The sequence below is a fragment of the Pseudophryne corroboree genome, chromosome 1 (assembly GCF_028390025.1).
Source record: "Pseudophryne corroboree isolate aPseCor3 chromosome 1, aPseCor3.hap2, whole genome shotgun sequence".
NCBI classification, from domain to species: Eukaryota; Metazoa; Chordata; class Amphibia; order Anura; family Myobatrachidae; genus Pseudophryne; species Pseudophryne corroboree.
Genome location: NC_086444.1, coordinates 617,439,354 through 617,463,804, shown reverse-complemented (window position 1 = coordinate 617,463,804; position 24,451 = coordinate 617,439,354). Strand labels below are relative to the sequence as shown.

Sequence of the window (24,451 nt, the reverse complement as noted above, 5' to 3'; positions counted from 1 at the left end):
CATGACAATGGGGGTCATTCAGATCTGAACGCTGCTGTACGTTTTCTCACAGTGGGCGATCAGATCCGAGCTGCGTATGCATCTGAGCCGCAATGCGCACGCGTGTCAAAAGACTACAGTGGGCATCGGCGGTCAGCGACGGGATGGTGCGAAGGATCCATTTGCATGGGTGATCGCAAGGTGATTGACAAGAAGAGGCCGTTTATGGGTGGCAACTGACCGTTTTCAGGGAGTGTCCGGAAAAACGCAGTCGGGCTCAAGCGTTTTCAGGGAGGGTGTCTGACGTCAGCTCTGGTCCCAATCAGAAGGATACAATCGCACTGGAAGAGTAAGTCCTGGGCTGTGCAGAGACTGCACACACAGAATTTTAGCAGCTCTGCTACACATAGGAACACACACTTGCACAGCGAAGATACACTCCCCCTGTAGGCGGCGACCTTCTGATCACAGGACAGCAAAAAATGCAACCGAGCGATCAGATCAGAATTAGGCCCAATATTAGGACTGAGGGCAGCTTAGCTCAGCTCTGTGGGAGCCATAGCAGGCAGCAGTGTTCAAGACTTCTCAGGGCCGTAACTAATGGTGTATTCGTGGTGCTTCGGCCAAGGGTGCAAGGCCATGAATGAGGAACGATCGCTGCCTCACGTCAACTGCATTTGGCTTCCAGATTGCCTGGAATTGCACCCAGATTAATCATCACACCATTTCCAGTAAATAAAATGTTAATAGTTCAACTTTAGACTCATAGGGCGGTATTCAATTCTTTTCACTCCCATCCACACCCATTTTGTTTCTGCTGATGGGTGTGGTATAATCAGTTCAGCTCACTTCCCCTGGGGCAGCGAGGGCACCACAACCCTTTACACAGCTAAACCTGATTACTATGAGCACGATATATGCGATAAAGGGGATGACTTTAGAAAGGAGATTGGGCGTGATCTATCATTTGAATATCGCCCATAGAGAGTGATTCAGAGATGGATGCAGCTGTGGCGGTTGTCACAGCCAGAACTGCTCATTTATGCTAATACCGCAGGAGGCGTCTTGTGTATATAGGGGGTCATTCAGACCTGATCACACGCTAGGATTTTTAGCTGCGCTGTGATCAGGTCAGAACTGTGCATGCGTAATTGCGTATGCAACACAATGCGCAGGTGCGTCGCACGGCTACAAAGCGGATCGTTGATGTGCAATGGATTTAACGAAGAATCCATTCGCACAGCCGACCGCAAGGAGATAGGCAGGAAGAAGGCATTTCTGGGTGTCAACTGACCGTTTTTTGGGAGTGGTAGGAAAAACGCAGGCGTGTCCAAGCGTTTACAGGGCGGGTGTCTGACGTCAATTCCGGTCCCGTACAGGCTGAAGTGATTGCAGCGGCTGAGTAAGTCCTGGGCAATCAGAAACTGCACAAAACTTTTTTGTACCGCTCGGGTGCACCTGCGTTCGCACACTTGCAAAGCAAAAATACACTCCCCTATGGGAGGCGACTATCTGCTCGCAGCAGTGCAAAAAACCCCTAGCGAGCGATCAGGTCTGAATGACCCCCATAGAGGCCTCCTGCCAGCTTCTGTGATCTGCTGCTGTATTCAATGACACAGCATGGGATCACTTGTGAGAACATCAAGCATCTGAGTAATCCTCAGGTTACACAGGATGGCCGGGCTGCAGATTTCCATGGCTAGTAAATCTACACTGGAGGATGCAGGCACCGGCCTCGGCAATCATAGAACACAGGGGCAACACTCTCTCATTTTCAAGAACACTGCCTGGTGCACCCTACCCGTCCCCAAATGCCCACAGCCTGTCAATCGGGCTATGGCTTAGGGGGCACCGTGTGCGATGATGCAGGACCCAAATTCAAAATGTCACATTAAATAGTGCCCTGATTCATAATCCCTTTCTGCAGCAGCGTCTCCAGTTCATAATATGCCACGCACAATAGTACCCTATATATATATATATATATATATATATACACACACATATACACACACATATACACACACATATACACACACATATACACACACACAGTGCTATTTTTTTTTTTTTTTATGTGACATAATCAGGAACTGGGTTCTAAACCTGTCCTGGTCCAAAACGTATTTGCCATAAAATAAGTTTAATTTTAAAGTCCCCTTCGAGTGCCTTCTTTTCTAAAAAAAAAATAACTATCTATCTATATATCCATTCATCTATAACTTTTTTGATAACTCCATCCCCAGACCCGTAGTTCCCTGAACCTACTTTTCCAGAAAAATAGTACTGTATATGTGTGTGTGTGTGTGTGTGTGTGTATGTATGTATATATATATATATATATATATATATATATATAATGCTGATTGTTGGGATTTGAAGCGGGCAGGATGTAGGAGTTGGTCACATAACTATATCCCTATATATGTATTGCAGAAAGAAGAAAGAAATGTATATGCATTAGTATAAAACAGGGGTGTGTGATTAGGACACACAAACTGCAGTAAGAGGAGGGAAAGGTGTAAAGTTCAAGATATCATAAAGTTTGCTTTAACAATAACTAAGTACATGTATTTTAACAATGCTTTATCGTTCTAAAGTGCTGACACGCAATATTCTGGTATCAATCTTTATCAGTCTGATCATAACAGTAAATACTTATTTGCTCAATGGTGTTTCGGGGGAAAATGGCACAATGAAAATTCCTTTAATGAATAAAAGCTAATAATTTAAGGTACAATAAGCAGTTAAACATTTACTTTGACAAAAATTAGCTAAATAAAATAGTCTTTAACTTAGTGACAATATGCTAATGGTCTGATATTTTTTTTATATATAAAATTAATTGACTTTTTAGCATGTACTGTATGTTATAGTCATTTTGCTTAGCTATCCTACAAATCACTTTTTGCTTTCAAAATCTATCTAGGTAATGCCACAATCTATTATCATTATTAATACAATAGGAAGAGGAAAACCCCTGCAACACTAACACTTTTGTAAGTTAATTTGATAAATAAAATAAGGAGCAGAATATACAGTATATGCATATGCATATATGTATGTATGTATGTATATATATATATATATATATACACACACACATACACTACGCTACGGAATTTCAAGTATAATCACAAAGAGATGAAAAGCGCTGGTGCTGAGGAGAATAATCCGCCTCCTTCTCTGCCCCGTCCCGCCTCTGATGCTGCCCTGCTCAGTGCTGTAAATGCTGGGACGACAGGTCAAGACACGCCCGCTGTATGTTAAATATGTATGGTTTGCAGGCTGACTCTATTTCACAGGGCCCTAGGTCTCCTTGCGTAGCTTCTCACTCTCCTTAGGGCTCCTCCTTTGAGGTAAAAAGGTAAGGATTTTTGCACAACACTTGAGGCCACTGGGAGAGCTGCTAGTATCCTTTACACAGCAGATAAGCAGTTGCTGACTATCAAGCTTTCCGGGAACAGAGCATCGTGTCCTCCCCCCTCCGTGACTTGGTATCACCGGCACCATGACTCTCCTCGGTGAGGGGGGAATTTCCAATAATCATCTCACTCCTTTTAACCCCTATGGCCCTCATTCCGAGTTGTTCGCTCGCAAGCTGCTTTTAGCAGCATTGCACACGCTAAGCCGCCGCCTACTGGGAGTGAATCTTAGCTTATCAAAATTGCGAACGAAAGATTCGCAATATTGCGAAAAGACTTCTCTGTGCAGTTTCTGAGTAGCTCGAGACTTACTCTTCCAGTGCGATCAATTCAGTGCTTGTCGTTCCTGGTTTGACGTCACAAACACACCCAGCGTTCGCCCAGACACTCCTCCGTTTCTCCAGCCACTCCCGCGTTTTTCCCAGAAACGGTAGCGTTTTTTCACACACTCCCATAAAACGGCCAGTTTCCGCCCAGAAACACCCACTTCCTGTCAATCACATTACGATCACCAGAACGAAGAAAAAACCTCGTAATGCCGTGAGTAAAATACCAATCTTCATAGCTAATTTACTTGCCGCAGTCGCAGTGCGAACATTGCGCATGCGCAGTTAGCGGAAAATCGCTGCGATGCAAAGAAAATTACCGAGCGAACAACTCGGAATGACCACCTATGTGGGTAGAATTGTGAAAAAATTCCTTCTTAGTGGGTGCCTGCGTCACAAAGGCAAGCTATTGTCCAAATGTCCTTATCATTCAGAAGATTTAGTGATGAGTCAGTGGTATTTGCTATATATATATATATATATATATATATATTTTATATATATATATATATATATATAAATAATACAAATCAGAGGGCGCTAAATGTAATAGGATATTCCTAAAATTCGCCATCCATTTTAAAAAATAATTGAAAGCATTGGCTTAAAAATGTATTCACAAGCTCAAATAAACTCATATAAATTCATTCCATAGTAGCACAAATAAATTCATTCCATAGTAGCACAAATAAATTCATTCCATAGTAGCACAATAGCATGACAAATTTTCCAGATTTACACTTCTCAGACTGACAACTAATTTGGGTGGATTCCCTTGTTGCTGTGAATTCAGGGTGCACCAATATGTGGATCAGAAGAAGAATCCAACGCGTTTTGTCCCGTAGGACTTCCTCAGGGGTACTAGATCAATTGGTTAGATACAACGTGATTAAGGTAGCTTGAAAAAAGTGAAAACATCACTGTGAGTATTGATTCAGGTGAATCGACATGTGTCTGAGTGATAAGCTCTAAACAAAAACTTTAAAAAGGTCTTAAGTGATCAGACCTGTGATCTAAATCAGACCAAAATGTTGTGCAATAATAAACAGCACTGGACGTTAGAGAATGGCGCAAATTCCTCATGCAATTTATAAAGATGAGGCGCAGAGGTACATGTGCTCCTCACACAGTCCACTGGACTATATATTTATATGGCCCTGTGGTAAAGAGGGTACTTTGCCACGCACTGATGTTCGGAACAGGACTCACTCCCTAGGACAAGGAGCAGGTGTGGGTTAAGAAGACTCCTACTCTTGCTACAGCAAAGGTAATACACACATAACACACAGCTGCACTACGTGGGTGTGACTAGTTGAGTGAAGGTATAAAGGCTTGTGGGAACCAGTGGCAGGGATTCCGACACCTATAGTGGCCGGATGACAGAGGGGGTCGGTTTGGGCTTAGCTAGTGGTCATCGAAGCCGTGTTTGCTGAACAAATGTGATGTGACATTTGTGAGGAATAAAAAAGCCACCTGACAGAGCAACCTGAGTGATGAGTACTTCTTTGTGAAGCAAACTTTTTGCAATATATAGAAATAAGTGTTTGTGCACTCACTGTCTCCAGTACAATGGCTGCTCTTCTCAGCATAACTCAAAGCTCATCCTTTGAAAGTGGAGCCATCAAAAGTATTGAACAGAGAAGCACTCAACACTTGTGTTCAGTGGTATCACTCATAGCAGCAATAACATATATCAACATTTTGACCATGTTCAAGGGTCTAAATCATGATCACTGCACCACCATGAACACTGCACCACCATGAACAATGCACCACTTTTGCTTTTGGAGGTGCAGTGATTATGATTAAGACCCTTGAACAGGGTCAAAACGTCAATCTATGTTATTGCTGCTATGACTGAGTAAATACTGCTGAACACAAGCCTGGTGTATGCCTCTCTATTCAATACCATATATTGCCTGTGATGGATGTACGTGGTCGGCAGGATTGCTTGAATGTCTGTCCTGCCGTTATCAAAGGCAATACACAAAACCCAAACCTGTATCTGTGACATGACGTTATCACCGTACACTTTGACAAGTTGGCAATGAATTTTAGCTGCTGATGTGCCCTTTAGATGCAGAAATCTGATAACACTACGCACTTCAATGTGTGATCATGTTCCACCAGCCCTGCCATATTATAACTTCTGTTGGGACAGTATGACTGATATGAGGCGCAGTCTAAAGGCAGTGAGGGCAGGGCTGTATTAACCCATGGCCGGGCCTCTAAGCTTTCAGGTATTTTGGGCCCCATCTGGCACTTCAACCTTTCACCCCACTACAGCTGACGTTTGGGAAGCAGATCTTATGCCATCATTTACACTTTCAGCATTCACACGGACACTGATACCCAGTTGAAATAAAATCTGCTGACCTCTTGTCTTACAGTGCTATTGTTCTTTCTTTTCTTTTCTCTGTGAAATCCTGACCTGTGCTTGTACATGTTGGTTGCCATTTGTTCTTTTTAAAAATATTTAAACAATAACTGTTTTGGCTGGTCCCAACGGCCTGTGGGAACATTTGAGCACACGCGATCAATGAAATTTATTATTTATTTATTACCAGTTATTTATATAGCGCACACATATTCCGCAGCGTTTTACAGAGAATATTTGGCCATTCACATTAGTCCCTGCCCCAGTGGAGCTTACAATCTATATACCCTTCCACATGTACACACACACACATACACATACACACCATGGTTAATTTTGTTGAGAGCCAGTTAACCTACCAGTATATTTTTTATTCTGGGAGGAAACTGGAGAACCCGGAGGAAACCCACGCAAGCACAGGGAGAATATACAAACTCCACACAGTTAGGATCATGGCGGGAATCGAACCAATGACATTAGTGCTGTGAGGCAGTAATGCTAACCATTACACCATCCGTGCTGCCCATGGCTAGACAGTATTGCTCATGGAGGTGTAATAAGGGTGGAGGAGGTGGCATGATGTCACAACCCTGATGCTAATGTGTTATTGGTCCACTGCCCCCCCACCCCCCCCCCTCCCCCACCACCACTGTTACAAAACAAACCTCAGCTGAGTACGAGTGTGCCTTGCGCAGAGTATAAAGTGCCTTTAACCGTTGGAGTCCTATGGTGCAGGTAGCAGCGCTTCAGAAAAAAAAAATGACAGGCCCCTAGTCCCAGATGGGCCCATAGTATTCAGCCTAGTCAGCTTTAATAATAATGTGGCCCTGTGTGAGGGGAAGCAGTGGTCTACCTGCTCTGGCCTGGCAGGAAATTATAAACACAGAACATTACACATGAGAGAGGTCTAGTTACCTAACTTATTTAACCACCCTCGTGTATACAAACATAGAAAGAGCATAGCACTCACCAGTCCTGAAGTAATTTAAAATAGCATTTTATTTATCCATAATGTGTCATAGTGCAGCAAATACAGCTGACTTTTTGGTCTATCTGTGGACCTGTCCCTCATGTGTCTGTCTTAAGTAGCTCACAAATAACACCTGGAGTCGCTATCAAGGGGGACTGCTAGGACTGAATGGGAGATGGACCTGTTGAGATATGGAGTGCACTCTTGCGCAGCGCAGTCTCCATGTTGCTCCTTCAGGGAGGCTTCAATAGCTTACCAAGATGACCACCGTTTGGTCTTCTGTGCATGTGCAGTGCCATCTTGTCACTGTGTTAGTGCACTGCAGTGGAGCAGAGAGACCCTGCAATAACCTGTGTTATATGCCTGCTATTGTCGCTTATACAAGCACTTCTACCTATATACAGTCTCTGAGATGTATACTGTGCACAAACTTCGCTCCATGCAAAGAGTCTGCATATGTAGAACTGTGAGTATAGCTGTACAAATCACATTACATGATAAACCAGGGATCTGCTGATGTATACTATTACTCTGCATTCACCATTGCCAATAGTACACACATTTTCAACAGAAGCTGCTAGGGGAGCCATTGGCACTGCCTACTGTGCACTAGCCATGAGGAAGACCAGTGCATTATCTTTCCGACATTCTAACAACCCAGAGGTAACCATCTGTAAGGCCATTTGAAGGACTCTGCAAGTTCCAGACAATATTGGCCCTCATTCCGAGTTGATCGGTCGCAAGGCGAATTTAGCAGAGTTACACACGCTAAGCCGCCGCCTACTGGGAGTGAATCTTAGCTTCTTAAAATTGCGACCGATGTATTCGCAATATTGCGATTACTAACTACTTAGCAGTTTCAGAGTAGCTCCAGACTTACTCTGCCTGTGCGATCAGTTCAGTGCTTGTCGTTCCTGGTTGACGTCACAAACACACCCAGCGTTCGGCCAGGCACTCCCACCGTTTCCCCGGCCACTCCTGCGTTTTTTCCGGAAACGGTAGCGTTTTCAGCCACACGCCCCTGAAACGCCGTGTTTCCGCCCAGTAACACCCATTTCCTGTCAATCACATTACGATCGCCGGAGCGAAGAAAAAGCCGTGAGTAAAATTACTTTCTTCATAGTAAAGTTACTTGGCGCAGTCGCAGTGCGAACATTGCGCATGCGTACTAAGCGGATTTTCACTGCGATGCGATGAAAAATACCGAGCGAACAACTCGGAATGAGGGCCATTGTTTTTTCTTTCTTCATATCATTACTCCTGTACAGTGCAGACTTTTACCAACTATTTGGGGGTAAATTAGGGGGTAGGAAGGGATTAGTAGTGGAAGACAGGAGCAAAAATAGGATTTTAATACCTACCGGTAAATCCTTTTCTCTTAGTCCGTAGAGGATGCTGGGGATGCTTCAAGAACCATGGGGTATAGACGGGATCCGCAGGAGACATGGGCACACTATAAGACTTTGAATGGGTGTGAACTGGCTCCTCCCTCTATGCCCCTACTCCAGACTCCAGTTATAGGAACTGTGCCCAGGGAGACGGACATTTCGAGGAAAAGGATTTATTTAATTATTTTAAAACTAAGGTGAGATACATACCAGCTCACACCTCAAACACGCCGTACAACATGGCATTCAACAACAACGTATGCAACGGCATGACCAACAACAGTCACAGACTGACTGAACTCAACGCAACATGAGCGTAACTATAACCACACTGCAGATACAGCCCGCACTGAGATGGGCGCCCAGCATCCTCTACGGACTAAGAGAAAAGGATTTACCGGTAGGTATTAAAATCCTATTTTCTCATACGTCCTAGAGGATGCTGGGGATGCTTCAAGAACCATGGGGTTTATATCAAAGCTCTAGAACGGGCGGGAGAGTGCGGATGACTCTGCAACACCGATTGACCAAACAAGAGGTCCTCCTCAGCCAGGGTATCAAACTTGTAAAACTTTGCAAAGGTGTTTGATCCCGACCAAGTAGCAGCTCGGCAAAGTTGTAACGCCGAGACCCATTGGGCAGCCGCCCAGGATGAGCCCACCTTTCTGGTAGAATGGGCTTTCACCGATTTAGGTAACGGCAATCCTGCCGTAGAATGAGCCTGCTGAATCGTATTACAGATCCAGCGCGCAATAGTTTGCTTAGAAGCAGGAGCCCCAATCTTGTTGGGAGCCCACAGGACAAACAGAGCCTTTGTTTTCCTAATCTGAGCCGTTCTGGCGACATAGATCTTCAAAAGCTCTGACCACATCGAGAGACTTCGATTCTGCCAAGGCGTCAGTAGCCACTGGCACCACAATAGGCTGGTTCACGTGAAATGATGAAACCACTTTTGGCAGAAATTGCTGACGAGTTCTCAACTCCGCTCTATCAGCATGGAAAATTAAATAGGGGCTTTTGTGAGACAAAGCCACCAACTCAGACACCCGCCTTGCGGACGCCAAGGCCAACAACATGACTACTTTCCAAGTAAGGAATTTTAACTCAGCCTTACGCAAAGGTTAAAACTAGAGATGAGCGGGTTCGGTTTCTCTGAATCCGAACCCGCACGAACTTCATGTTTTTTTTCACGGGTCCGAGCGACTCGGATCTTCCCGCCTTGCTCGGTTAACCCGAGCGCGCCCGAACGTCATCATGACGCTGTCGGATTCTCGCGAGACTCGGATTCTATATAAGGAGCCGCGCGTCGCCGCCATTTTCACACGTGCATTGAGATTGATAGGGAGAGGACGTGGCTGGCGTCCTCTCCGTTATAGTAGAAAAGAGTAAAGACTGAGTGACTTAGTTATAATTGTGGGGAGGATTGGGGACGGGGAGCAGCTGTTAGGGAGTACAGTGATTTAGATTAGGAGAGAGAGAGAGAGAGAGATTGACCTGATTTACTGGAGCTTAGGAGTACTGTAGAAGAGAGTGCAGAGTTTACTAGTGACTGACCACAGTGACCACCAGACAGTGCAGTTTTATTTAATATATCCGTTCTCTGCCGGAAAAAAACGATACACACAGTGACTCAGTCACATACCATATCTGTGTGCACTGCTCAGCCCAGTGTGCTGCATCATCTATGTATATATTATATATCTGACTGTGCTCAGCTCACACAGCTTATAATTGTGGGGGAGACTGGGGAGCACTGCAGTGCCAGTTATAGGTTATAGCAGGAGCCAGGAGTACAAGACAGTCACATACCATATCTGTGTGCACTGCTCAGCCCAGTGTGCTGCATCATCTATGTATATATTATATATCTGACTGTGCTCAGCTCACACAGCTTATAATTGTGGGGGAGACTGGGGAGCACTGCAGTGCCAGTTATAGGTTATAGCAGGAGCCAGGAGTACATATTATATTAAAATTAAACAGTGCACACTTTTGCTGCAGGAGTGCCACTGCCAGTGTGACTGACCAGTGACCTGACCACACTGACCACCAGTATAGTTAGTAGTATACTATATTGTGATTGCCTGAAAAAGTTAAACACTCGTCGTGTGACTTCACTTGTGTGGTGTTTTTTTTTTTTATTCTATAAAAAACTCATTCTGCTGACAGACAGTGTCCAGCAGGCCCGTCATTATATAATATATATACCTGTCCGGCTGCAGTAGTGATATATATATATTTTTTATATCATTATTTATCATCCAGTCGCAGCAGACACAGTACGGTAGTTCACGGCTGTAGCTACCTCTGTGTCGGCACTCGGCAGTCCGTCCATAATTGTATACCACCTAACCGTGGTTTTTTTTTCTTTCTTCTTTATACATACATACTACGACATCTCTTTATCAACCAGTCTATATTAGCAGCAGACACAGTACAGTACGGTAGTTCACGGCTGTGGCTACCTCTGTGTCGGCACTCGGCAGTCCGTCCATAATTGTATACCACCTAACCGTGGTTTTTTTTTCTTTCTTCTTTATACATACATACTACGACATCTCTTTATCAACCAGTCTATATTAGCAGCAGACACAGTACAGTACGGTAGTTCACGGCTGTGGCTACCTCTGTGTCGGCAGTCCGTCCATAATTGTATACCACCTAACCGTGGTTTTTTTTTCTTTCTTCTTTATACATACATACTACGACATCTCTTTATCAACCAGTCTATATTAGCAGCAGACACAGTACAGTACGGTAGTTCACGGCTGTGGCTACCTCTGTGTCGGCACTCGGCAGTCCGTCCATAATTGTATACCACCTAACCGTGGTTTTTTTTTCTTTCTTCTTTATACGTACATACTACGACATCTCTTTATCAACCAGTCTATATTAGCAGCAGACACAGTACAGTACGGTAGTTCACGGCTGTGGCTACCTCTGTGTCGGCACTCGGCAGTCCGTCCATAATTGTATACCACCTAACCGTGGTTTTTTTTTCTTTCTTCTTTATACGTACATACTACGACATCTCTTTATCAACCAGTCTATATTAGCAGCAGACACAGTACAGTACGGTAGTTCACGGCTGTGGCTACCTCTGTGTCGGCACTCGGCAGTCCGTCCATAATTGTATACCACCTAACCGTGGTTTTTTTTTCTTTCTTCTTTATACGTACATACTACGACATCTCTTTATCAACCAATCTATATTAGCAGCAGACACAGTACAGTACGGTAGTTCACGGCTGTGGCTACCTCTGTGTCGGCACTCGGCAGTCCGTCCATAATTGTATACCACCTAACCGTGGTTTTTTTTTCTTTCTTTTTTATACATACATACTACGACATCTCTTTATCAACCAGTCTATATTAGCAGCAGACACAGTACAGTACGGTAGTTCACGGCTGTGGCTACCTCTGTGTCGGCACTCGGCAGTCCGTCCATAATTGTATACTAGTATCCATCCATCTCCATTGTTTACCTGAGGTGCCTTTTAGTTGTGCCTATTAAAATATGGAGAACAAAAATGTTGAGGTTCCAAAATTAGGGAAAGATCAAGATCCACTTCCACCTCGTGCTGAAGCTGCTGCCACTAGTCATGGCCGAGACGATGAAATGCCAGCAACGTCGTCTGCCAAGGCCGATGCCCAATGTCATAGTACAGAGCATGTCAAATCCAAAACACCAAATATCAGTAAAAAAAGGACTCCAAAACGTAAAATAAAATTGTCGGAGGAGAAGCGTAAACTTGCCAATATGCCATTTACCACACGGAGTGGCAAGGAACGGCTGAGGCCCTGGCCTATGTTCATGGCTAGTGGTTCAGCTTCACATGAGGATGGAAGCACTCAGCCTCTCGCTAGAAAACTGAAAAGACTCAAGCTGGCAAAAGCACCGCAAAGAACTGTGCGTTCTTCGAAATCCCAAATCCACAAGGAGAGTCCAATTGTGTCGGTTGCGATGCCTGACCTTCCCAACACTGGACGTGAAGAGCATGCGCCTTCCACCATTTGCACGCCCCCTGCAAGTGCTGGAAGGAGCACCCGCAGTCCAGTTCCTGATAGTCAGATTGAAGATGTCAGTGTTGAAGTACACCAGGATGAGGAGGATATGGGTGTTGCTGGCGCTGGGGAGGAAATTGACCAGGAGGATTCTGATGGTGAGGTGGTTTGTTTAAGTCAGGCACCCGGGGAGACACCTGTTGTCCGTGGGAGGAATATGGCCGTTGACATGCCTGGTGAAAATACCAAAAAAATCAGCTCTTCGGTGTGGAACTATTTCAACAGAAATGCGGACAACAGGTGTCAAGCCGTGTGTTCCCTTTGTCAAGCTGTAATAAGTAGGGGTAAGGACGTTAACCACCTCGGAACATCCTCCCTTATACGTCACCTGCAGCGCATTCATAATAAGTCAGTGACAAGTTCAAAAACTTTGGGTGACAGCGGAAGCAGTCCACTGACCAGTAAATCCCTTCCTCTTGTAACCAAGCTCACGCAAACCACCCCACCAACTTCCTCAGTGTCAATTTCCTCCTTCCCCAGGAATGCCAATAGTCCTGCAGGCCATGTCACTGGCAATTCTGACGAGTCCTCTCCTGCCTGGGATTCCTCCGATGCATCCTTGCGTGTAACGCCTACTGCTGCTGGCGCTGCTGTTGTTGCTGCTGGGAGTCGATGGTCATCCCAGAGGGGAAGTCGTAAGCCCACTTGTACTACTTCCAGTAAGCAATTGACTGTTCAACAGTCCTTTGCGAGGAAGATGAAATATCACAGCAGTCATCCTGCTGCAAAGCGGATAACTGAGGCCTTGACAACTATGTTGGTGTTAGACGTGCGTCCGGTATCCGCCGTTAGTTCACAGGGAACTAGACAATTTATTGAGGCAGTGTGCCCCCGTTACCAAATACCATCTAGGTTCCACTTCTCTAGGCAGGCGATACCGAAAATGTACACGGACCTCAGAAAAAGACTCACCAGTATCCTAAAAAATGCAGCTGGACCCAATGTCCACTTAACCACGGACATGTGGACAAGTGGAGCAGGGCAGGGTCAGGACTATATGACTGTGACAGCCCACTGGGTAGATGTATGGACTCCCGCCGCAAGAACAGCAGCGGCGGCACCAGTAGCAGCATCTCGCAAACGCCAACTCTTTCCTAGGCAGGCTACGCTTTGTATCACCGCTTTCCAGAATACGCACACAGCTGAAAACCTCTTACGGCAACTGAGGAAGATCATCGCGGAATGGCTTACCCCAATTGGACTCTCCTGTGGATTTGTGGCATCGGACAACGCCAGCAATATTGTGTGTGCATTAAATATGGGCAAATTCCAGCACGTCCCATGTTTTGCACATACCTTGAATTTGGTGGTGCAGAATTATTTAAAAAACGACAGGGGCGTGCAAGAGATGCTGTCGGTGGCCAGAAGAATTGCGGGACACTTTCGGCGTACAGGCACCACGTACAGAAGACTGGAGCACCACCAAAAACTACTGAACCTGCCCTGCCATCATCTGAAGCAAGAAGTGGTAACGAGGTGGAATTCAACCCTCTATATGCTTCAGAGGTTGGAGGAGCAGCAAAAGGCCATTCAAGCCTATACAATTGAGCACGATATAGGAGGTGGAATGCACCTGTCTCAAGCGCAGTGGAGAATGATTTCAACGTTGTGCAAGGTTCTGATGCCCTTTGAACTTGCCACACGTGAAGTCAGTTCAGACACTGCCAGCCTGAGTCAGGTCATTCCCCTCATCAGGCTTTTGCAGAAGAAGCTGGAGACATTGAAGGAGGAGCTAACACGGAGCGATTCCGCTAGGCATGTGGGACTTGTGGATGGAGCCCTTAATTCGCTTAACAAGGATTCACGGGTGGTCAATCTGTTGAAATCAGAGCACTACATTTTGGCCACCGTGCTCGATCCTAGATTTAAAGCCTACCTTGGATCTCTCTTTCCGGCAGACACAAGTCTGCTGGGGTTGAAAGACCTGCTGGTGAGAAAATTGTCAAGTCAAGCGGAACGCGACCTGTCAACATCTCCTCCTTCACATTCTCCCGCAACTGGGGGTGCGAGGAAAAGGCTCAGAATTCCGAGCCCACCCGCTGGCGGTGATGCAGGGCAGTCTGGAGCGACTGCTGATGCTGACATCTGGTCCGGACTGAAGGACCTGACAACGATTACGGATACGGACATGTCGTCTACTGGCACTGCATATGATTCTCTCCCCATTGAAAGAATGGTGGAGGATTATATGAGTGACCGCATCCAAGTAGGCACGTCACACAGTCCGTACTTATACTGGCAGGAAAAAGAGGCAATTTGGAGGCCCTTGCACAAACTGGCTTTATTCTACCTAAGTTGCCCTCCCACAAGTGTGTACTCCGAAAGAGTGTTTAGTGCCGCCGCTCACCTTGTCAGCAATCGGCGTACGAGGTTACATCCAGAAAATGTGGAGAAGATGATGTTCATTAAAATGAATTATAATCAATTCCTCCGCGGAGACATTGACCAGCAGCAATTGCCTCCACAAAGTACACAGGGAGCTGAGATGGTGGATTCCAGTGGGGACGAATTGATAATCTGTGAGGAGGGGGATGTACACGGTGATATATCGGAGGATGATGATGAGGTGGACATCTTGCCTCTGTAGAGCCAGTTTGTGCAAGGAGAGATTAATTGCTTCTTTTTTGGTGGGGGTCCAAACCATCCCGTCATTTCAGTCACAGTCGTGTGGCAGACCCTGTCACTGAAAAGATGGGTTGGTTAAAGTGTGCATGTCCTGTTTATACAACATAAGGGTGGGTGGGAGGGCCCAAGGACAATTCCATCTTGCACCTCTTTTTTCTTTTATTTTTCTTTGCGTCATGTGCTGTTTGGGGAGGGTTTTTTGGAAGGGACATCCTGCGTGACACTGCAGTGCCACTCCTAAATGGGCCCGGTGTTTGTGTCGGCCACTAGGGTCGCTAATCTTACTCACACAGCTACCTCATTGCGCCTCTTTTTTTCTTTGCGTCATGTGCTGATTGGGGAGGGTTTTTTGGAAGGGACATCCTGCGTGACACTGCAGTGCCACTCCTAAATGGGCCCGGTGTTTGTGTCGGCCACTAGGGTCGCTTATCTTACTCACACAGTCAGCTACCTCATTGCGCCTCTTTTTTTCTTTGCGTCATGTGCTGTTTGGGGAGGGTTTTTTGGAAGGGACATCCTGCGTGACACTGCAGTGCCACTCCTAAATGGGCCCGGTGTTTGTGTCGGCCACTAGGGTCGCTTATCTTACTCACACAGTCAGCTACCTCATTGCGCCTCTTTTTTTCTTTGCGTCATGTGCTGTTTGGGGAGGGTTTTTTGGAAGGGACATCCTGCGTGACACTGCAGTGCCACACCTAAATGGGCCCGGTGTTTGTGTCGGCCACTAGGGTCGCTTATCTTACTCACACAGTCAGCTACCTCATTGCGCCTCTTTTTTTCTTTGCGTCATGTGCTGTTTGGGGAGGGTTTTTTGGAAGGGACATCCTGCGTGACACTGCAGTGCCACTCCTAAATGGGCCCGGTGTTTGTGTCGGCCACTAGGGTCGCTTATCTTACTCACACAGTCAGCTACCTCATTGCGCCTCTTTTTTTCTTTGCGTCATGTGCTGTTTGGGGAGGGTTTTTTGGAAGGGACATCCTGCGTGACACTGCAGTGCCACTCCTAGATGGGCCAGGTGTTTGTGTCGGCCACTAGGGTCGCTTAGCTTAGTCATCCAGCGACCTCGGTGCAAATTTTAGGACTAAAAATATTATTGTGAGGTGTGAGGTATTCAGAATAGACTGAAAATGAGTGGAAATTATGGTTTTTGAGGTTAATAATAATATGGGATCAAAATGACCCCCAAATTCTATGATTTAAGCTGTTTTTTAGGGTTTTTTGAAAAAAACACCCGAATCCAAAACACACCCGAATCCGACAAAAAAAATTCGGTGAGGTTTTGCCAAAACGCGGTCGAACCCAAAACACGGCCGCGGAACCGAACCCAAAACCAAAACACAAAACCCGAAAAATTTCAGGCGCTCATCTCTAGTTAAAACCAATGCGATTGCAGGAACTGCAATACCACATTAAGATCCCACGGTGCCACAGGAGGCACAAATGGAGATTGGATGTGCAGCACGCCCTTCACGAAGGTCTGAACTTCTGGAAGGGAGGCCAATTCTTTCTGAAAAAAGATCGACAAGGCCGAAATCTGTACTTTAATGGAGCCTAACTTTAAGCCCGCATCCACACCTGCTTGCAAAAAATGGGGCAAACGCAGCAGTTGAAATTCCTCCGTAGGAGCCTTCTTGGATTTACACCAAGACACATATTTCCTCCAAATACGGTGGTAATGCTTTGCCGTTACTTCTTTTCTAGCCTGAAGTGGGAGTGGGAATGACTTCACTGGGAATACCCTTCCGGGCTAGGATTTGGCGTTCAACCGCCATGCCATCAAACGCAGCCGCGGTAGGTCTTGATACACGCACGGCCCCTGTTGTAACAGGTCCTCCCGAAGAGGAAGAGGACAAGGATCTTCTATGAGCAACTCCTGGAGATCTGGATACCATGCCCTTTTTGGCCAATCTGGAACAATGAGTATCGCCTGAACCCTTGTTCTTCTTATAATCTTTATCACCTTTGGAATGAGTGGAAGTGGAGAGAACACATATACCGACGGAAACACCCACGGTGTCACTAGGGTGTCCACCGCTATCGCTTGAGGGTCCCTTGACCTGGAACAATATCTCACGTCTACTTGAGGAATTCCCCAACGACTTGTCACTTCTGCAAAGACCTCTCGATGAAGACCCCACTCTCCTGGATGGAGATTGTGTCTGCTGAGGAAGTCTGATTCCCAGTTGTACACTCCTGGAATGAAGACTGCTGCCAGAGCGCTGGCATGTCTTTCCGCCCAGTGAAGAATCTTCGTGGCCCGGCCATCGCTGCTCTGCTCCTTGTTCTGCCCTGGCGGTTTATGTATGCCACTGCTGTTACGTTGTCTGACTGAATCAAGACGGGCAGACCTTGAAGAAGATGTTCTGCTTGCAGAATGCCGTTGTAAATGGCCCTTAATTCCAGAATGTTTATGTGCAGACAAGCTTCCTGGCTTGACCACTTTCCCTGAAAATTTCTTCCCTGTGTGACTGCTCCCCAGCCTCGGAGGCTTGCATCTGTGGTCACCAGGATCCAATCCTGAATCCCGAAACTGCGTCCCACCAGAAGGTGATAACGGGTGCAGCCACCACAGAAGGGAGATTCTGGTCCTGGAAGATAGAATTATTTCCGGTGCATGTCCAGGTGAGACCCGGACAACTTGTCCAATAGGTCCCACTGAAACACCCTGGCATGGAACCTGCCATACGGAATGGCCTTGTAGGCCGCCATCTTCCCCAGCAACCGAGTGCATTGAAGAACTGACACCTTTGCTGGTTTCAGAATCAGTTTTACCATGTTCTGTATTTCCAGAGCCTTTTCCACTGGAAGAAAAACTCTCTGCAATTCTGTATCCAGAATCATACCCAGGAACGACAGCCGTGTCGTCGGAACCAACTGTGATTTTGTCAAGTTTAGGAGTCAACCATGTTGTTGCAGAATCGTCAGTAAAAGGGCAACATTTTTTTTCCATCAATTGCTCCTTGGATCTCGCCTTTATGAGGAGATCGTCCAAGTACGGGATAATTGTGATTCCCTGCTTGCGCAGGAGAACCATCATTTCCGCCATTACTTTGGTGAAAATCCTCGGAGCCGTGGACAGACCAAACGGCAACGTCTGAAATTGGTAATGATAATCCTGAACGGCAAACCTCAGGTAAGCCTGATGTGGAGGATATATGGGGACGTGTAAGTAGGTATCCTTTATGTCGACCGACACCATAAATCCCCCTCCTCCAGACTGGAGATCACTGCTCGGAGAGATTCCATCTTGAATTTGAATTTTTTTAGAAAGCAATTGGGGGATTTTAGGTTCAGAATCAGTCTGACTGAGCAATCCGGCTTTGGGACCACAAACAGGCTTGAATAAAAGCCTTCCCCCTGTTGTGACGGGGGTACCGTGACAATTACTTGATTTTGACACAACTTTAGTATAGTATATACAAGAGAAGCTGGCAAGGCCGATTTGAAAAATCGGTGAGGGGGCACGTCTTGAAACTCTAATCTGTACCCTTGGGTTACTATTTCTAATATCCAAGGATCCAGGTCCAAGTGCACCCAGACCTGACTGAAAAGTCTGAGACATGCCCCCACCGGTGTGGACTCCCGCAGAGGAGCCCCAGCGTCATGCGGTGGATTTGGTAGAAGCCGGAGAGGACTTCTGCTCTTGGTAACTTGCCACAGCCTGTGACCTTTTTCCCCTTCCTCTTCCTCTCGCAGCAAGGAAAGAGGACCCTCGTCCTTTTTTGAATTTATTGGGCCGAAAGGACTGCATCTGATAGTGGGGCGTTTTCTTCTGTTGTGCAGGAACATAAGGTAAAAATGACGACTTACCCGCGGTAGCCGTAGACACCAGGTCAGTGAGGCCGTCACCAAACAGGACACTACCGTTAAACGGTAACGACTCCATCGCCTTCTTAGAGTCAGCATCAGCATTCCATTGATGAATCCACAATGCTCTCCTTGCTGAGACTGCCATGGCATTGGCCCTTGATCCCAAAAGGACAATATCCCTCACAGCTTCTTTTAAATATGCTGCAGCGTCCCTGATATGACCCAGAGTCAAAAGCATGCTACCGTGTTTCCCCGATAATAAGACCTATCCCGAAAATAAGCCCTCCCCTTACTGTGTAAGATTCCTCTAAAATAAGCCCTCCCCCGAAAATAAGCCCTATTGAGATTGCTACTGTAGTGAAGGTGATCCCCTGCGCTACACGCGACATTACGGTACCCTCTGTATGCACCGTCCCCCCCCCCCCCGGGTGAAACGCACGCCGCGCTCCGAGCTGCATCCAATCAGAGCTGCAGCAGTGAGCGCGTCATCCTGTTCTTCCCCAGTGATTTGCTTGCTGGCGCCATTGAGAGCAGTGCCGCGGAGGAGAGCTGAGGCAGGACAACATAAAAACCCGGTATGTAAGCGGGAGTGAGGGGGCATGATGGAGGATAAAAGGGGCATGATGATCATTATTGAATAAAGGTACATTTTTTTTGTTCACATTTACCTGTTTATTAAAATTGCTGTCAATGTTCATTAAAATAAGCCCTCCCCTGAAAATAAGCCCTCTGGTGTTTTTCTGTCCAAAAAAAATAATAAGACAGTGTCTTATTATCGGGGAAACACGGTATCCCTGTCTAGGGTATCTATCTCAGATGACAAGTTATCTGCCCACTTTTCAATAGCGCTACTCACCCATGCTGAAGCAACGGCAGGCCTGAGTAGCAAACCCGTAGTGACATAAATGGATTTTAGTGTATTTTCCTGCTTACGATCCGCAGGAGCCTTTAGGGCTGCCGCGTCAGGAGACGGAAGCGCCACCTTTTTGGATAGACGCGATAAAGCTTTGTCTACCGTGGGGGTTGACTCCCACTTTTCCCTGTCCCCAAACGGAAACAGATATGCCACTGGAATTCTTTTGGGAACCTGTATCTTCTTGTTAGGATTTTCCCAAGCCTTTTCAAAAACCGCGTTCAGTTCATGAGAGGGAGGAAACGTTACCTCAGGTTTCTTTCCTTTATACATACAGACCCTAGTATCAGGAACAGCAGGGTCCTCTGTTATATGCAACACTTCTTTTACTGCCACAATCATGTACTGAATGCTCTTAGCCAGTTTTGGATTTAATCTGGCATCACTATAGTCGACACTGGAATCAGAGTCCGTGTCAGTATCTGTATCTGCTATCTGGGTAAATGCACGTTTCTGTGACCCCGAAGAGGTCTGAGCTTGTGACAAAGCATCCTCCATGGATTTCCTCCATGTCTGGATCTTAGACTCAGATTTATCAAATCTCTTAGTCAACCGAGTCACATTCAAACACTCAACATATTTACCCAATCATCCGTCGGTGGTGCAGACACGATCACTCTCACAGTATTTTCTGTCCCCACTCCAGCCTCCTCCTGGGAAGAGCACTCAGCCTCAGACATGTCGACACACACGTACCGACACCCACAACCACACTGGGGCTATAGGAGACAGACCCACAACAAAGCCTGTAAGAGAGACACAGAGGGAGTTCTCCCAGCTCACAACCCAGCGCCTATCCCGGTACTGAAGCAAGTAAAAAGGCTGCCCAGACCTGTTAGCGCTTTATATTTAAATAATTAGCACCAAATCACTTGTTCCCCCCCCCCCCCCCCCCGTTTTGCATCCTGTTACTTGTACAGTAGTGTGGGAGGCCAGGCTCAGTGTCTCTGCGGCTTCTGTGAAGAGAAAATGACGCTGGTCAGAACTGTGAGGGCTAAGCCACGCCCCCTTCATGGCGCGCTTCAGTCCCGCTTAAATTACATATTTATACTGGCGGGGGTCCCGTAACTAGTGCCTAGGCACTGTTTTCACTTCTGCCAGTGCTATTTGAGGGTCCTATGCTGCCCAGGGCGCCCCCCCTGCGCCCTGCACCCTGCAGTGCCGTTCATATGTGGGAGCATGGCACGCAGCACGACCGCTGCGCGGTACCTCAAATGCCGTCTTCTGCCGTCACTGAAGTCTTCTGCTCTTCCTATACTCACCCGGCTTCTGTCTTCTGGCTCTGCGAGGGGGGTGACGGCGCGGCTCCGGGAACAAGCAGCTAGGCGCACCAAGTGATCGAACCCGCTGGAGCTAATGGTGTCCAGTAGCCTAAGAAGCAGAGCCTTTGAACTCAGAGAAGTAGGTCTGCTTCTCTCCCCTCAGTCCCACGATGCAGGGAGCCTGTTGCCAGCAGGTCTCCTTGAAAATAATAAACCTAACTAAGTCTTTTTTCTGAGAAACTCTGGAGAGCTCCTCAGTGTGCATCCAGTCTCACTGGGCACCGAATCTAACTGGAGTCTGGAGGTGGGGCATAGAGGGAGGAGCCAGTTCACACCCATTCAAAGTCTTATAGTGTGCCCATTTCTCCTGCGGATCCCGTCTATACCCCATGGTTCTTGAAGCATCCCCAGCATCCTCTAGGACGTATGAAAAATGGGAGTAGTTGTGTGGATCAGGGGGCAGGATGGGATTAGTAGTGGGAGGCAGAGGCAAAATGAGAGTAGTAGTACAGATCAGGGGGCAGGGCCGTCTTTTCGTATGGGCTCAATGGGCTCTTGCCCAAGGGCCCCCGGAGTATAAGGGCCCTAGGCTGATAGCTGAGGGTCCCCTCTTTCCAGGGGTACCAGATTTTTGAAAATCGGCCCTGGGGAACCGGAGATATCTGACTTGAAAGCAGTGGTCCCCATACAAGCCTGTTTATTGCTCTTCCCAGTCAGATATCTCGAGTTCTGTCTGACTTCGCGTTTTTCTGAGGGTATAATCCAAAAGCTGCGACTCTCCCCTTTTGGTGGACACTGGTAGATTGTCACTACTATGCCCAGAACCAGAGATATCAGTCTTCAAGCAGCTGGTCACTGCCCCAACTCCACACTCCTGGTATGCAGTTTTAGATTTTCATTGGTGAATTGCTCTGGCTCCTGAACTCTGACCCCCAAGTCCCCAGAACCTTCTGAAAGGTGGGACTCTCTAGTTTTTTTTATCCCATTCAAAGCTAAGAAATATATTTTGAGGAACTTGAGATATCTGCAGTCAAGCAAGATGCCCTCCCACCGGAAAATGATAAATGTTAAGCCCACTCCACTATCCATCCCTCCCCTACGTATTAAACACCACCTACTACCCTGGAAGTCATGTAACAGGGCTTCTTCATTCAGCACAATGCCCCCTTTTACAGTTTTGCCCTATTTGTGCAGTAAAGAGTAATTAGCATAAATTACTGCTCCAGGTCCTACATGCTGAGCGGAAGATAGAACACCCCCTACCGCCCGCAGAACATCAAAGCTGCCACTGATAGCACCCCCCACCCCTACTGCTGGAGGATGGGTAGGGGGTCTAGTGGATTGCTGTGCCCAGGGGCCTGCACTGCTGTTAAGACGGCCCTGTCAGGGGGCAGGATGGGAGTAGTAGTAATGCAGAGCAGGGAGGACAGGCTGTGAGTAGTAGTGGTGGGGAGCAGGATGGAAGTAGCAGCTGGCAGCAATAGGCAGGCTAAATAGAGTAAGAGTGGGAAGCAGGGGGGCAGGCTAAAGGCCCATACACAATAGGCGATTTTTAAATAATTCTGCACCACCAAATTCAAGGTATGTGCAAAACATGGGACGTGATGGAATTTGCCCAGATGTAATGCACGCACAATATTGCTGGCGTTGTCCGATGTCACAAATCCCCAGGAAAGTCCAATTGGGGTAAGCCATTCTGCGATGATCTTCCTCAGTTGCCGTAAGAGGTTTTCAGCTGTGTGGCTATTCTGGAAAGCGGTGATACAAAGCGTAGCCTGCCTAGGAACGAGTTGGCGTTTGCGAGATGCTGCTACTGGTGCCGCCGCTGCTGTTCTTGCTGCGGGAGGCAATACATCTACCCAGTGGGCTGTCACAGTCATATAGTCCTGAGTCTGCCCTGCTCCACTTGTCCACATGTCCATGGTTAAGTGGATATTGGGTACAACTGCATTTTTTAGGACACTGGTGAGTCTTTTTCTGAGGTCTGTGTACATTTTCGGTATCGCCTGCCTAGAGAAATGGAACCTAGATGGTATTTGGTACCGGGGACACAGTACCTCAATCAAGTCTCTAGTTGGCTCTGAATTAACGATGGATACCGGAACCACGTTTCTCACCGCCCAGGCTGCCAAGACCTCAGTTATCCGCTTTGCAGCAGGATGACTGCTGTGATATTTCATCTTCCTCGCAAAGGACTGTTGGACAGTCAATTGCTTACTGGAAGTAGTACAAGTGGTCTTCCGACTTCCCCTCTGGGATGACGATCGACTCCCAGCAGCAACAACAGCAGCGTCAGCAGCAGTAGGCGTTACACTCAAGGATGCATCGGAGGAATCCCAGGCAGGAGAGGACTCGTCAGACTTGCCAGTGACATGGCCTGCAGGACTATTGGCTTTCCTGGGTAAGGAGGAAATTGACACTGAGGGAGTTGGTGGTGTGGTTTGCAGGAGCTTGGTTACAAGAGGAAGGGATTTAGTGGTCAGTGGACTGCTTCCGCTGTCACCCAAAGTTTTTGAACTTGTCACTGACTTATGATGAATGCACTGCAGGTGACGTATAAGGGAGGATGTTCCGAGGTGGTTAACGTCCTTACCCCTACTTATTACAGCTTGACAAAGGCAACACACGGCTTGATACCTGTTGTCCGCATTTGTGTTGAAATAATTCCACACCGAAGAGCTGATTTTTTTTGTATTTTGACCAGGCATGTCAAGGGCCATATTCCTCCCACGGACAACAGGTGTCTCCCCGGGTGCCTGACTTAAACAAACCACCTCACCATCAGAATCCTCCTTGTCAATTTCCTCCCCAGCGCCAGCAACACCCATATCCTCATCCTGGTGTACTTCAACAGTGACATCTTCAATTTGACTATCAGGAACTGGACTGCGGGTGCTCCTTCCAGCACTTGCAGGGGGCGTGCAAATGGTGGAAGGCGCAAGCTCTTCCCGTCCAGTGTTGGGAAGGTCAGGCATCGCAACCGACACAATTGGACTCTCCTTGGGATTTGTGATTTTGAAGAACGCACAGTTCTTTGCTGTGCTTTTGCCAGCTTAAGTCTTTTCTTTTTTCTAGCGAGAGGATGAGTGCTTCCATCCTCATTTGAAGCTGAACCACTAGCCATGAACATAGGCCAGGGCCTCAGCCGTTCCTTGCCACTCGGTGTCGTAAATGGCATATTGGCAAGTTTACGCTTCTCATCAGACGCTTTTAATTTTGATTTTTGGGTCATTTTACTGAACTTTTGTTTTTTGGATTTTACATGCTCTCTACTATGACATTGGGCATCGGCCTTGGCAGACGACGTTGA

The 24,451-nt window shown here is 47.0% G+C and overlaps 1 protein-coding gene across 3 annotated transcripts in view; it reads right to left on the bottom strand.

The window, feature by feature from the left end:
* HSD11B1L (hydroxysteroid 11-beta dehydrogenase 1 like) overlaps positions 1 to 24,451 on the bottom strand; it is a 252,076-nt gene that overhangs the window by 24,522 nt on the left and 203,103 nt on the right. The gene's annotated exons all lie outside the window — the stretch shown is intronic.